Below are 11,095 nucleotides of genomic sequence, written 5' to 3' on the forward strand. Positions count from 1 at the left end.
CCCCCCCCCCCCCCCCCCCCCCCCCCCCCCCCCCGCCCACGCTTTCATAGTAGCCCCAGAGTTCAAATACAAAAACTTGATTACGTTTCTGCCTCAATTTACGATCGATCATTAGCATCTCTGACTCATACCCTATAGTTGGAAATCTTTTGTCTGCCTGGAAAACACCTATTCATACTTCTCTTTCCTCGGAGAAGTTTTCCAGGACGGATTGAAATGTGTTATCCTAATGTCCCAGTCAACTTTGTGGATCATCCGATTTTGTAAATCTTATCAGATTGACTTGTTTGCAAGTCTGAGTCTCTGCTTGTTTAAATGCCCTGAGCGTAGGACCTTGCTTTCTCAACTTTGTATCCACAGCATGGGATATACTAGTAGGCACTCAGTAAGCATTAAGAGAGTGAAGGAATTTTCAGAAAGTCTAATTGCCATGAGTGGGAAAAAAATCTTGCCTGGGGAATCTCTTACCTGAACAAGAGACCAGTATTCAATTACTTCTTCATAATAACTCACTTTTCCTCTCGTGGGGAATATATATCCAGAAAATATTGGCTATTGAGTGATCCAAAACTGTTAAGGTTAACTAGCAAAGTAGAATGAAGGTAGGTCCTTGGTAGTTCCCAGGTGTTTTAAATGAGCATCTTGGACACAAATGGACAGACCCATTTATGAACTGGGTAACCCGAGGCAAATCTCCTAGCCTCCTTTTCTCATTCTTTGTGTCCTGTTTGACCCTGAGATTTGGATTCTGGGGAAAAACAATGCCTATACTAATCTGGCCCTTTAGGGTCTGTCAGCCTAATCCTTATGGAAACACAACTCTCCTAGCATTTGGCATCTCCATAAATACACAATTAACACATGCCTAGAGATTTATTGGCTGGTATCTTTATCTTTGCCACATTCTTTCAAATTGATTTAGTGGTGGAGAAAGCTAGGCCAAGAGCATGATTTATCCATTTGACCTTTGACCTGGCCTGGAGCCTCATTCAAATCTGTATTTTCGGGGTAGGCCTGTATTTTAATCATTAAGTTACTTTCCCCACTGTGTTTTGTGTCCTTTCTAACCCTTGAAACAAAATCAAATTATGTATTTTGAATCAACAGAGCATTGAGAGAGTGAGTCATGGGACAAAAGGAGGCAAGTTCAGGAACAGGGGAAAAAGCAGATTGTCAGATTCAAAGCGAGAGCTGCATTGTGGCAACTGGGGCTTAGGGATCAAGACTAAAAAATTTTTTAATTTTTTCATTTAAAAAAGATGCTCACATTTCTGGCTAATTAGTGCTATAAAGAATCAACAAGGCTAAATAAGGTGGGCCTTTTCCCCCTGCTTTACAAGGTTGTTTTGAGAAGTCAATGTGGTGACATAGATGAAAGCAATTTGCCAATTATAAAGTTCTCCATTAATGTGTTCTATTACCGGAAGAGCCACTCTGTAGATAACTATCACCTTTAGGGTCACTAAGTCCCACAGTGGCTACTGGTCCACTGAGTTCCAGGGGAGCATTGGCCTCCATCAGTACGGCAACATTTGCCCCCCACAGGAATACCAAATATACCACCTGCAGAGTGCTGCTTTAAAGGCCAAGGATCTTTTTCTTATTTAAAAAAATGCAAAAGACTTTCAGTTTTCGAAACAATAAGTGGCACTGACATCTCTCAAGATTGAAAGCACTATTGTCTCATTTTTAAGCACCCCCTTATTATTAGGCAAGGATGTTGTTGGCAGGAATGAATAATTAGGTAACTCTTTGTGGGCACATTTTGTTCAGGTCCCAAGGGGAACGGTACAATTGTAACATCTCCTTGGATTATTTCACAAACATATGGCAAAGAAACCACCTGAGCCAGATGTACAAGCATATTATACCGGGTCTGTTTTAAGTTAAGACTGTGAAATACATCAGATGGTGAAGTTATTTTGGTCGTGAACATCCATCATGGAAATCTATAGAAGCATCTTCTCTTTATTGTCCATTTTACTTGGACTGAAAATAATCAAGAACAAAACAGCTTGGAAATCATCACCTGCAGCAGAAGATTCCAGGTGAAGTTCAGGACCTAATGAAGTGCATGGTCTGGATTTCCATGGGCCCCAGACACCTCCACATAGTTTATTAATGCCTAGTACCAGTATTCACTGCCGGCAGGTCTGGAATCTCAACTAAACAATGATTATTTTCAATTCTCTTCTCCTCATCTTGTGTTTTCACTCCTCTGGAGATGCATATGGGTAATTTAATATGGAATTTTTTAATAATGAGGATATAGTCTGTCCTGATTCAGTAGGGAGTTTCTGTGTTTTTTTTAGCCTATTTTATTATTACAACATTGGCTGTTTATTTTACTAAAGACTCATCATCTGGTACTGGCCTCTTGGAATCATAGTAATCTAAGCAGAAGCGTCCGTCCCATTTGCTAGTGGGAACACCCAATTTCAGAATGACTGGGATCATTTTTAATCCGAGTTACTTAAATTTCAGAATTAGAAGATGGAGGTGCCATTGAACTCTCGAGCGTACAGTGTTGTGCTTGGTCTGATACGAAAATAAAGACTACATAGGTGCGGGCAACTGTATCTTCCCTTCAATACCTACATGCAGATTCCATTAGCATTAATGAGTGCCTCCGCATGTGTACTGAAGAGTTACAATGGAATCTATTACTTTATCCGGTGAAAAAGAAGAAAAAAGACTCGCACCGCATTCCTGAGCTTTTCCTGATACGGAGAAATACACAGTGTAGAGAGCCTGCAGACAATATGGTGGTGGTGGCATGAGGGAAAAGGTACTTACTTTTTATAGCCTGCATGGTGTAGAGCGGAGATTTTGGGGTTGAATTACTGTGGTTGGCGAATGCTGAAGCTGACAGTAGGGGTCCACAGGGTCCTGGATATTCTGCCTTTGTGTTGCATCAAAATAAGGAAACCAAGTATTTATGAACTTTAATTCTGTTTTTCAATTTTTCCCCCTTTGAAATGGCAATTCTCTGCATGGTGATATGTATAGATGCGCAGTTCGGATGTGTTCCTAGCCAATGTGATGTTCCATAAACGTGGTGCACCTGTGTTTTCTTGGTCACCCTGCTGTCACTGGGGTGCCTTAAAGCGCTCTTTCCGAAATAAGTGAGTATGGGGAGGCGGGCAGGCGAGCGGGAGAAGGGGGAGCATCTTCCCCTCCCCTTTTTAAAAAATGTCTTCTCATTTGGAAAGCCTTGGAATGTAGATTTAATTTCAAGTTAAGACGTAAGGTTTATCCAGAGAAGTTGACAAATCCCCATCTGGGATTGCCGTGGCCTCATATGCCCTCATATTGTACCCATCTCACAGGGATGTAGCTGTATTTATAATACACACTTCTAATATTGCAGAACTGCTAAGGTCAGGGCATTCTGAGCCTTGCGGTATTAGGCAAACAACCATCCCAAACTGCACATCACACAGAGGCCCCCTTTGTAAAGCTGCTAACCCAACATCCCTCAGCGACCGGTGGGGACTCGATGTATTAATGACCTCTACCCGGCAAGCCCAATGCCCTGACCAGTCTGAGAAATGGACTCTGAGCGTGGGGACAAACCACAACAAGTGGAATGAAATGACTGGCAATGAAGGCAGACGACAGAACAGGAGTACAGATTCGGTGCCCTTACCTTCATTTCCCCCCTGAAGATTTAAACTTCTAACGGTAAAAGCAATAATGCTTTGACCTTAAAGGGCTGGGGCTGTGTTGCGACTGGTTGTTTCAAGAATCAATTCCTCAGCAGCTCTAGTATCACTGACTCTGGTGGAGGCGGCCACGGAGGCAGCAACCACAGAAACTGGAGTTCAGTCATATTGGCATCAGATTCTAGAAAGGGGAGGGCAGGGAGAGAGGGAGTCTATTGGCCTAAAAAGCTGAAACATCTGCTGGGGTTATTAACAGCTTTTTGGCTGAGTTCAGCAGCAGGGCACCTTGTGGTTGATAGATTCTTCTCTCAGCAATTCAAAACAATGCAGTTAAAGCAAATTTCTCATTTTCAGAGCCCAGCGTAATGAGGCATACAGTATTTTAAAAATAGTCACACTTAAAATGGTCAATGGCAGCGAGTGCAATCAGTGGTTACCTTCGGTATTCCATCGAGTTGTTAACTTTGTCAGGATGGTTCTGTAACATGGATTTTTCGAAAGACCACCGTAGCTCACGGTTAACTCGCTTTGTAGGAATTTACATTATTTATGAAGTTCATGAAGATTATCCAACGGTGTAAATATTGGCAAACTTGATCAAAACCACTTAGAGGCCTTGTGGCTCTCCCTTCCCAAAAGTGTACATTAAACCATTTTGAGGTCCAAAGGTCCAGTTCCGGGAAAGGTTCTGAGAGGCCTTATTTTGTACATGAAGCAAAACATCAAGTGTGATGACAGCCCGGGCTGGAAAGAGTATTGGTTGGAAGTCAGGCGGAAGGTTCTAGGCTTGTGTCAACTGGCTGGATGAGTCCTTGGGCGTCAATCTTGCCGCCTCGATTTCCTCCCAAGGAACATGGTGGGCCCTGTTCCCGGGTACATCTCCAGATGTTTCCATCCAGCTCTGCCCTATCCTGGGAGCTGTGGAGTTCAAATCCAATTTTTAAGTGTTCCTTTCATGAAATCCGTGATTGAAACCAAGTTGAGACTGCTCACAAATGCCATTTTGCATCAGCACATGACGGTATGCATGGTATTTGGGTGGGGGCATCAGACAAGCTGTAAAATTAAATAGCTCTGTCAGTCACTTCAAGTGAGTATACCATATGTTGTAACAGACGTGGGCAAAGTACAGCCAGCCCCAGCTGGATCTCCTAGCCTGTTAGTTTATCTGGCCAGACGACAGCATCCAGCCCAAGGAAGGGTCACATATGACTTCATGTCCTACAGGTCCAGCACACAAACTTTGGCCGAAGGAAGGGGGTGATGAGGGAGAGGGAAAGCTGACCTGGTATGGACCGACATCTGTGATGTCACTGAAGCACCCCCTCCCCCGCCCCCACCCATTCATTGCTCATCAATGGCCCCAGTGCCCAGAGCATGGTACAAAAGGAAGGAGGGGTTTGCCAAGTCACTGTTTCCCCAGGTAAAATGATGATCTGACCATGACATCAAAGGAAGACAGCACTCCCCACTTCCTGGATTCTGATCCAGGACTTTCTAGGGGCAGAGATAGTATTTCGATCTATTCAACAATGATCCTGGTTGGTTCTAAGATACACCCTGGTAAGCAAGGGTCCCATGGGTGTGGGCGTGCTTCTAGTCTCCATAACCAAACAGTTTCTATCACTGAGGCCAAGGGTACACGTTCCAAGTCACATTGACTTGGCTTGTCCCTTTCCTTCGTTAATAGCCTCAGGTTTCCCTCAAACCTGCTGGGAGCACAAGTCAAGTCAATAAGAACAAATTGAAGCCTTTCTGTGCTTCCCAGAATCATCATATGGTGTGATCCTTTATTCCTGAATCAACTTAAAGGAAAACCTTCAGAATGGCCAGAGCCTTTTCATCCTGCAGATCGAGGACAAGAATATCCTCAAGTTCCTTGCAACAGAACCCATTTGGTTGGTACCAGGCTTGACTTTTAGATGGAACAGTGTATAAAAGATAACCTCACACCTTTGCAGGGATGTAAGATACTTGGGAGATCCTTCTGATGGCAGTTTGGGGTTGAAAACCCAACTGATGTCACATCTTGTCCCCCAGGAATACCAGCCTAAGTGCTGTTCTGAAATTTGCTGAAGCCACAGGAGGTCTGCCCATCGCTGAACGATCAACACTTGGATCCCTGTCTACAGGCGCCAAGCAGTTTGCTGAAAGCCTCGGTTTTGGTGGATAGCAATCTCAGGGCAGACCACCAGCCTCTCCCATAGCTCTGTGGCACAAGTGCCCTACTGTGTTTCTGTGTCATAGGAACACTGTCACCTTGTGCAACAATAAGGGAGTCACCAGTGGGTCTAATGTGGGGGAATGTTGGCTCAGGTAGTCTGAGTAAGGACAGCATATCTCTGAGAGCTTCCATGGAAAGTCGTCCCCATGCTTTTCTTCTCCAAAGAGACAGATGAGATGGGGAAGGAAGATCCAGCCTTTGTTGGAAAGACAGTGACCAAGGTTTCTGGGTAAATGGGATGTCCAGCTCCCAAATCCAGTGCTACTGAACTTGGGGCCGCAGACTCTCTGAAGGCCCATGTAACACATGCTACTTATTCAGTAGTTACCTACTGAAGCTTGGGGACTCAGCCTGGAGACCTCAGCCTGGCGACACCCGCCTCATAGGCTGCTGAATGGGTAGTCACATTCAGTAAAGTCACAGTATGGCCTTAAGATGACCTTCCACAGACTCTGAAAAGGAACCCTAAAATAAGGCTAATCAGAAATAAATATCAATGTATTACTCCCATTCCTAAAATATCAACAAATCTATGTCACAAACAAGTACAGACATGCCCTCCCATCTCATGTCACCCAGAGCATGGATGTTGATTTGCTGGAAGTGTGTGTGTGTGTGAGAGAGAGAGAGAGAGAGAGAGAGAGAGAGAGAGTTTTAAACACATCACCTGTCAAGTCAGGGCATGCATGAGACCCAACAGCAAATAATATTTTTTGTATTACTGAATAAAAAGTGATAGTATCCTACTTGAACTTTGCCATACTTAAACATAATTCAACTCAGAAGAGCATGTGTAGTATTTAGTAAAATTAAGTAGAAAATAGGCAAGCCATGGACCATGACTATTTGGGCCAATAAGCTGGTAGTTAATTTTGAGTAAACCCAACCTGTATATAATAATCTGTCTTCTTCCAAAGTATGACTAAGCATTGTTATCATTTAGTGTTAAATATTAGACCATCATACTTTTTCAGAGTGAAGGTTTCATAATAAATGAATGACAACCTAGCATAGTATCTTAACAATTGCCTAACAATTGTTCTTCTATAATCCGAAATAAATCTTGGAATGACTTGTTACTTCTATGAAGGATTTTTCTTAAGGGCTGCTACATACACGAAAGATGGAGGAGATAATGCAATCTTGATATTGCCACAGCAAAGTAACTATATTCTAATAGCAATCCAAAGGATGATAGGGGTCATCTGGTCTAATCTCATTGTTAAATGGGGAGACAGGCTTAGAAAGGGTAAGCTGCTTGTTCAAAGCTACAACAGTAGAAATTTCTTTCAGACATATTCCATTTCTCAACATAGTTTTAATCACAAAACCAGACTCCCTTACAAGATATGTTATCAAAGATAGAGCAAATAATCTAAGATGGGATTCTAATCATAGTATCTGTCTGTTTGTCTCTTTCTTTTTCATATATTCCCCCAAATACCATTCCTTTAGAGAGGGATGTCTACTCTCTGATCCAAAAGGAATAGGAAATTTTGTTCCTAAAATTCTTCAGTGGAAAGTCTGTATTGACAGCTAGCACTAATATTATCAATTCATCAATGAATAAATAGCTATTTTGATGTACTGAAATACATAAGAATATAAAGTAGCACCAACTGTAAGTGAGATGCTCTGGGGAAGGAATACCGACATTTTTGGGTACTCTTTATGTTCCAGAACCCTGCTAAGAGCTTTTCAAATTATGTGATTTATTTTAATTAGAATCCTCCTCTAAGGTAGGTACTTTTTTTACAGATAAAGACACTGGGACCCAGAGAAGGGAAGAAAATTGCTTAATGTTACTCCATTATTATGTGGCAGATGTTTCAATCTCAGGCCACCTGTCTTGAACTCTTTGTTTACCTATATGTACAACACATATGTAGAAGGATATATGTTCAAAGGAGCATGCATAGTAAGTGATGGGCATTATAGATCATGACTGGAAGGAGAATTCAGAGGAGAAACTATTGGGTATTCCTGGAATGAATCAGTGATGAATTCTGCCAGATTAGAGTGCTTGGCTACCATGTTTCCTTGAGAAAGTGGATGAGCCAAGTCTCAAGGAAAGGGTAGGTTTTGATAGGCAAATATGATAGGGAAAAACAATTTTACTTTGGGGAAATAAATTCCAGCAGAGAAAGCACAGTAAAGAGACATGAGTAGATCACCTTGGCTAGAAAGGAAGATTCCCTTTGGGAAGCCATGACACAAGGCTAGAAAGGAAGCTTAGGTTTGGACTCTAAAGAATTCAGAGTCAGGGTAAAGGGTTTGGATGTAATACTTTGGATGAGAGCGGACTATAGAAAGTTAGTTGGAGCTCACTCAGGGAACCAGAAAAAGGAGAGTATCTCAGATTTTACTATGGCAGCACAGGTACGAGGCGGTGTTGGTAGTGATGCAATGAAAACAGACTTAAAGGAATTTACAGGGTAAAATAAGCACTAGTCCAAGGAGATGTGGGGACTGAATGCAAATCAATCCAGATATTATTCCCTGGCGGGACCTGGTATAATAAAGGTTGTCAAATCGTTTGCTTCATCTGTTGACTATTCAATTGTTGAATGCCTACTAGGTACTTGATGCTATTCTGTTCCCTGCAGATACAGCAAGTAAGCCAGACAGCCCCATTCTGTGCTGCTAGGGAACTTACATTCTAGTGGATGCTCTGGGGGCTATGGCTTGTGGTGGGGAGGGACTCATGAGTGAGGACTGTTTTTATTAGAAGATAGTGAGTTGGAGGTGAGATTACGGCAGCCCATGTTAAAGCGTAGAGCAACGATAAAGAATAATGTCATCGTAGGGAGACGAGGGTTAGAAGGAAGAAATTAGAAAGCCCAGTGGAAGTAATCAGGTACCAAATCACTTCCAAATCACAAACCACTGCCTTTACATTCCCCATGTACGCACCCCCTCAGTCTGCTTTTATCATTCGATTTATCCCATGCCCTGAACCCACATTTCTTTAGTGTTCTTTTGGTATCGCTAAATTTTTACCTATCAGGGAAACAAGATTTGAATAATTCTATTCGTTTGCTGCACAGGAAGATATCTGACTATGTCTGATTGCTTCAGGAGTGCTATGAAATATTTTTATTCCATGAAATTCTTTAGGGCAGTGCTTCTCAAAATTTAATGTGCACACAAATCACCTGAGGATCATGTTAAAATGCAGCTTCTGATTTTGTGTACCTGGGATGAAGCCTGCAATTCTGCATTTCTAAGCACCCAGGTGCTGCTACTCATGGTCCCTCAGAGCTAACTTTGAAGCCTTGGCATCATGATGTTATTATATCTCACATTGCCGTCTGTCAATGATGATACTGAAATCAACTGTTTTTATCTTGTAGGTATAAACATATTAAAGATGTTTAAGCATCTTCTGCAGGGAAGAAAAGGCATGTAAAATTTTTGTTAGGTAGCCAAGAGTACGGATCAATGGCCAGAGAAAAGGGCATCTTGTGGGAAGACTTCCAGATTGGGTGGTCCAAAGAAGTTTCATAGAAAAGGAGGATTTTGAGTTGGTAAGGATTACAGTAGGCAAAGAAGAAGAGAAAACAAAAATCAGGGTTAGAAAATAACGTCAGTGCCAGATTATTTAGATTATTGTGGATTTGTAACACACTCTGACATCTTAATGCAAAGCCCCTCTCATTACTGTAATCTCTCAGATTTTTGTTTGTGTTTGTTGTTTTGATTTCATGTGAGCCTCCGATTGTTAAGTTTCAAGAAAAAATATATTGAGATTGATTGGATTTCATTAAGTTTAAGGATTTTGGGGGGAGTCGATGACATTTCTTTAATGTTGTCTTCTTGTTGCTGTTTGTCCATTTATTACAGTCATTATGCTCCTGAAAAATTTTTAAAGTCTTCTGGGAATATTTTTTTCCTTGGGGCAGTTCTTAACTAAAGAGCATTCTTCCCCAAGTAAGAGTTACTAAAATATCATTAACAAGAGTAAGCAAAAAATACATATAATACCTAAGAAAAAAATCTATCTCTTCATCAACTTGTACCCCAAAGCATCATAACTACTATAGTTGATTTCTCCATTATATTTGCTAATTAGTTACTGCTGATGCATAGAAAGAGCTCCTGAAGTTTGAATATATCCCATGCACATTCTTTTCACATATAATAAGCTCACTGAAACTTGTTATTATCAAATGATTCTTTTGAGTTTTTCACATAAATAATATCATCTCAGGATCATGATAATAATTTTCTCATTTTTACTCCATTTATTGTCCTACCTTACTTATTGCATTGGCCAGAACTTCAAAAAAGGCTTAATCATAATGTTTAATGGGAATACCTTTGTTTTGCCTTCTGTGATTTTGTACCCAGATCAATATTATTGAATCATTATTTTATTTTATTTATCTTCTCTATCAAAACGAATTTGATATTTGTGCTTATTTTTGATTAAAAATAATAATCCCAGATTACCATTAGTCCCTAATCACTCAACCTTTCAAGTCTCAAGTTCTTCTAGCTTTGCTCTCTCTCTTGAATTGTTCAAGACAAACATATGGGTGGCACTTTATTTTGAGTCCTTAGATTTCTGAGATTTCTGAAAACGGTTTAGGATAAAATTATTGGTTACAATTTCTTCCTATAAAAATCTTTAGACAGTTGCTCCATTGATTCTCCCCTTTACAGAAGTCTGAGGTTAAGGCTGAGTTTGTTCTTGTGTAGGATAATGGTTTTCCTCCCTTACTGAATGTCAGAGAGATTCAGTGCTAGTTCTCTCTGGTCTCAAACCAAAACATGTCCAGAAAAGGACACATTAGCTCAGCTGTGGTTAGATCCTCAGGACTTGGGCATTTCTGTGGAGCTGGGGGTGGTGATACATTGCCTTATCCAGACAGCTCCTGCTTTCCCAATGCATGGTTGAATGGAGGCATGTTTATAGAAACAGATGGGGAGCTAAAAGTCTGCCTGGTGGTGGGCAAGATAAAGGGAAAAGACACAATCTGAACTGTGCCTTGAGATAGGATGAGTTTGCCAGGCCATGCAATGGTAGATGGGAACAATTCAGTCAAAGAACCAGCACCCATTCACAGCACAGAGATAGGAAAGGAAGCAATTTCACATAGGAAAACCACAGAGTGCGTGGAGGTAATAGCTGGAGCTGAGGCTGGCAGGTAGGATGGGGCCAGTTGGAGAAACAGCCAAAGAAAAATGGATGTTATTCTGAAGG

The 11,095-nt window shown here is 41.4% G+C and overlaps 1 long non-coding RNA gene across 1 annotated transcript in view; it reads right to left on the minus strand.

The window, feature by feature from the left end:
• Positions 1-4,922, minus strand: part of LOC125932726 (uncharacterized) — a 10,571-nt gene extending 5,649 nt beyond the window's left edge. The window contains exons 1-2 of the long non-coding RNA XR_007460744.1: positions 4,103-4,922; positions 2,797-2,902 (exon numbers count right to left, since the gene is read on the minus strand). This is a non-coding gene — a long non-coding RNA (uncharacterized LOC125932726). The remainder of the gene's footprint in view (positions 1-2,796; positions 2,903-4,102) is intronic.
• Between the last annotated feature and the right edge of the window lie 6,173 nt (positions 4,923-11,095).

Source organism: Panthera uncia, chromosome D4, assembly GCF_023721935.1.
Source record: "Panthera uncia isolate 11264 chromosome D4, Puncia_PCG_1.0, whole genome shotgun sequence".
Lineage (NCBI taxonomy): Eukaryota > Metazoa > Chordata > Mammalia > Carnivora > Felidae > Panthera > Panthera uncia.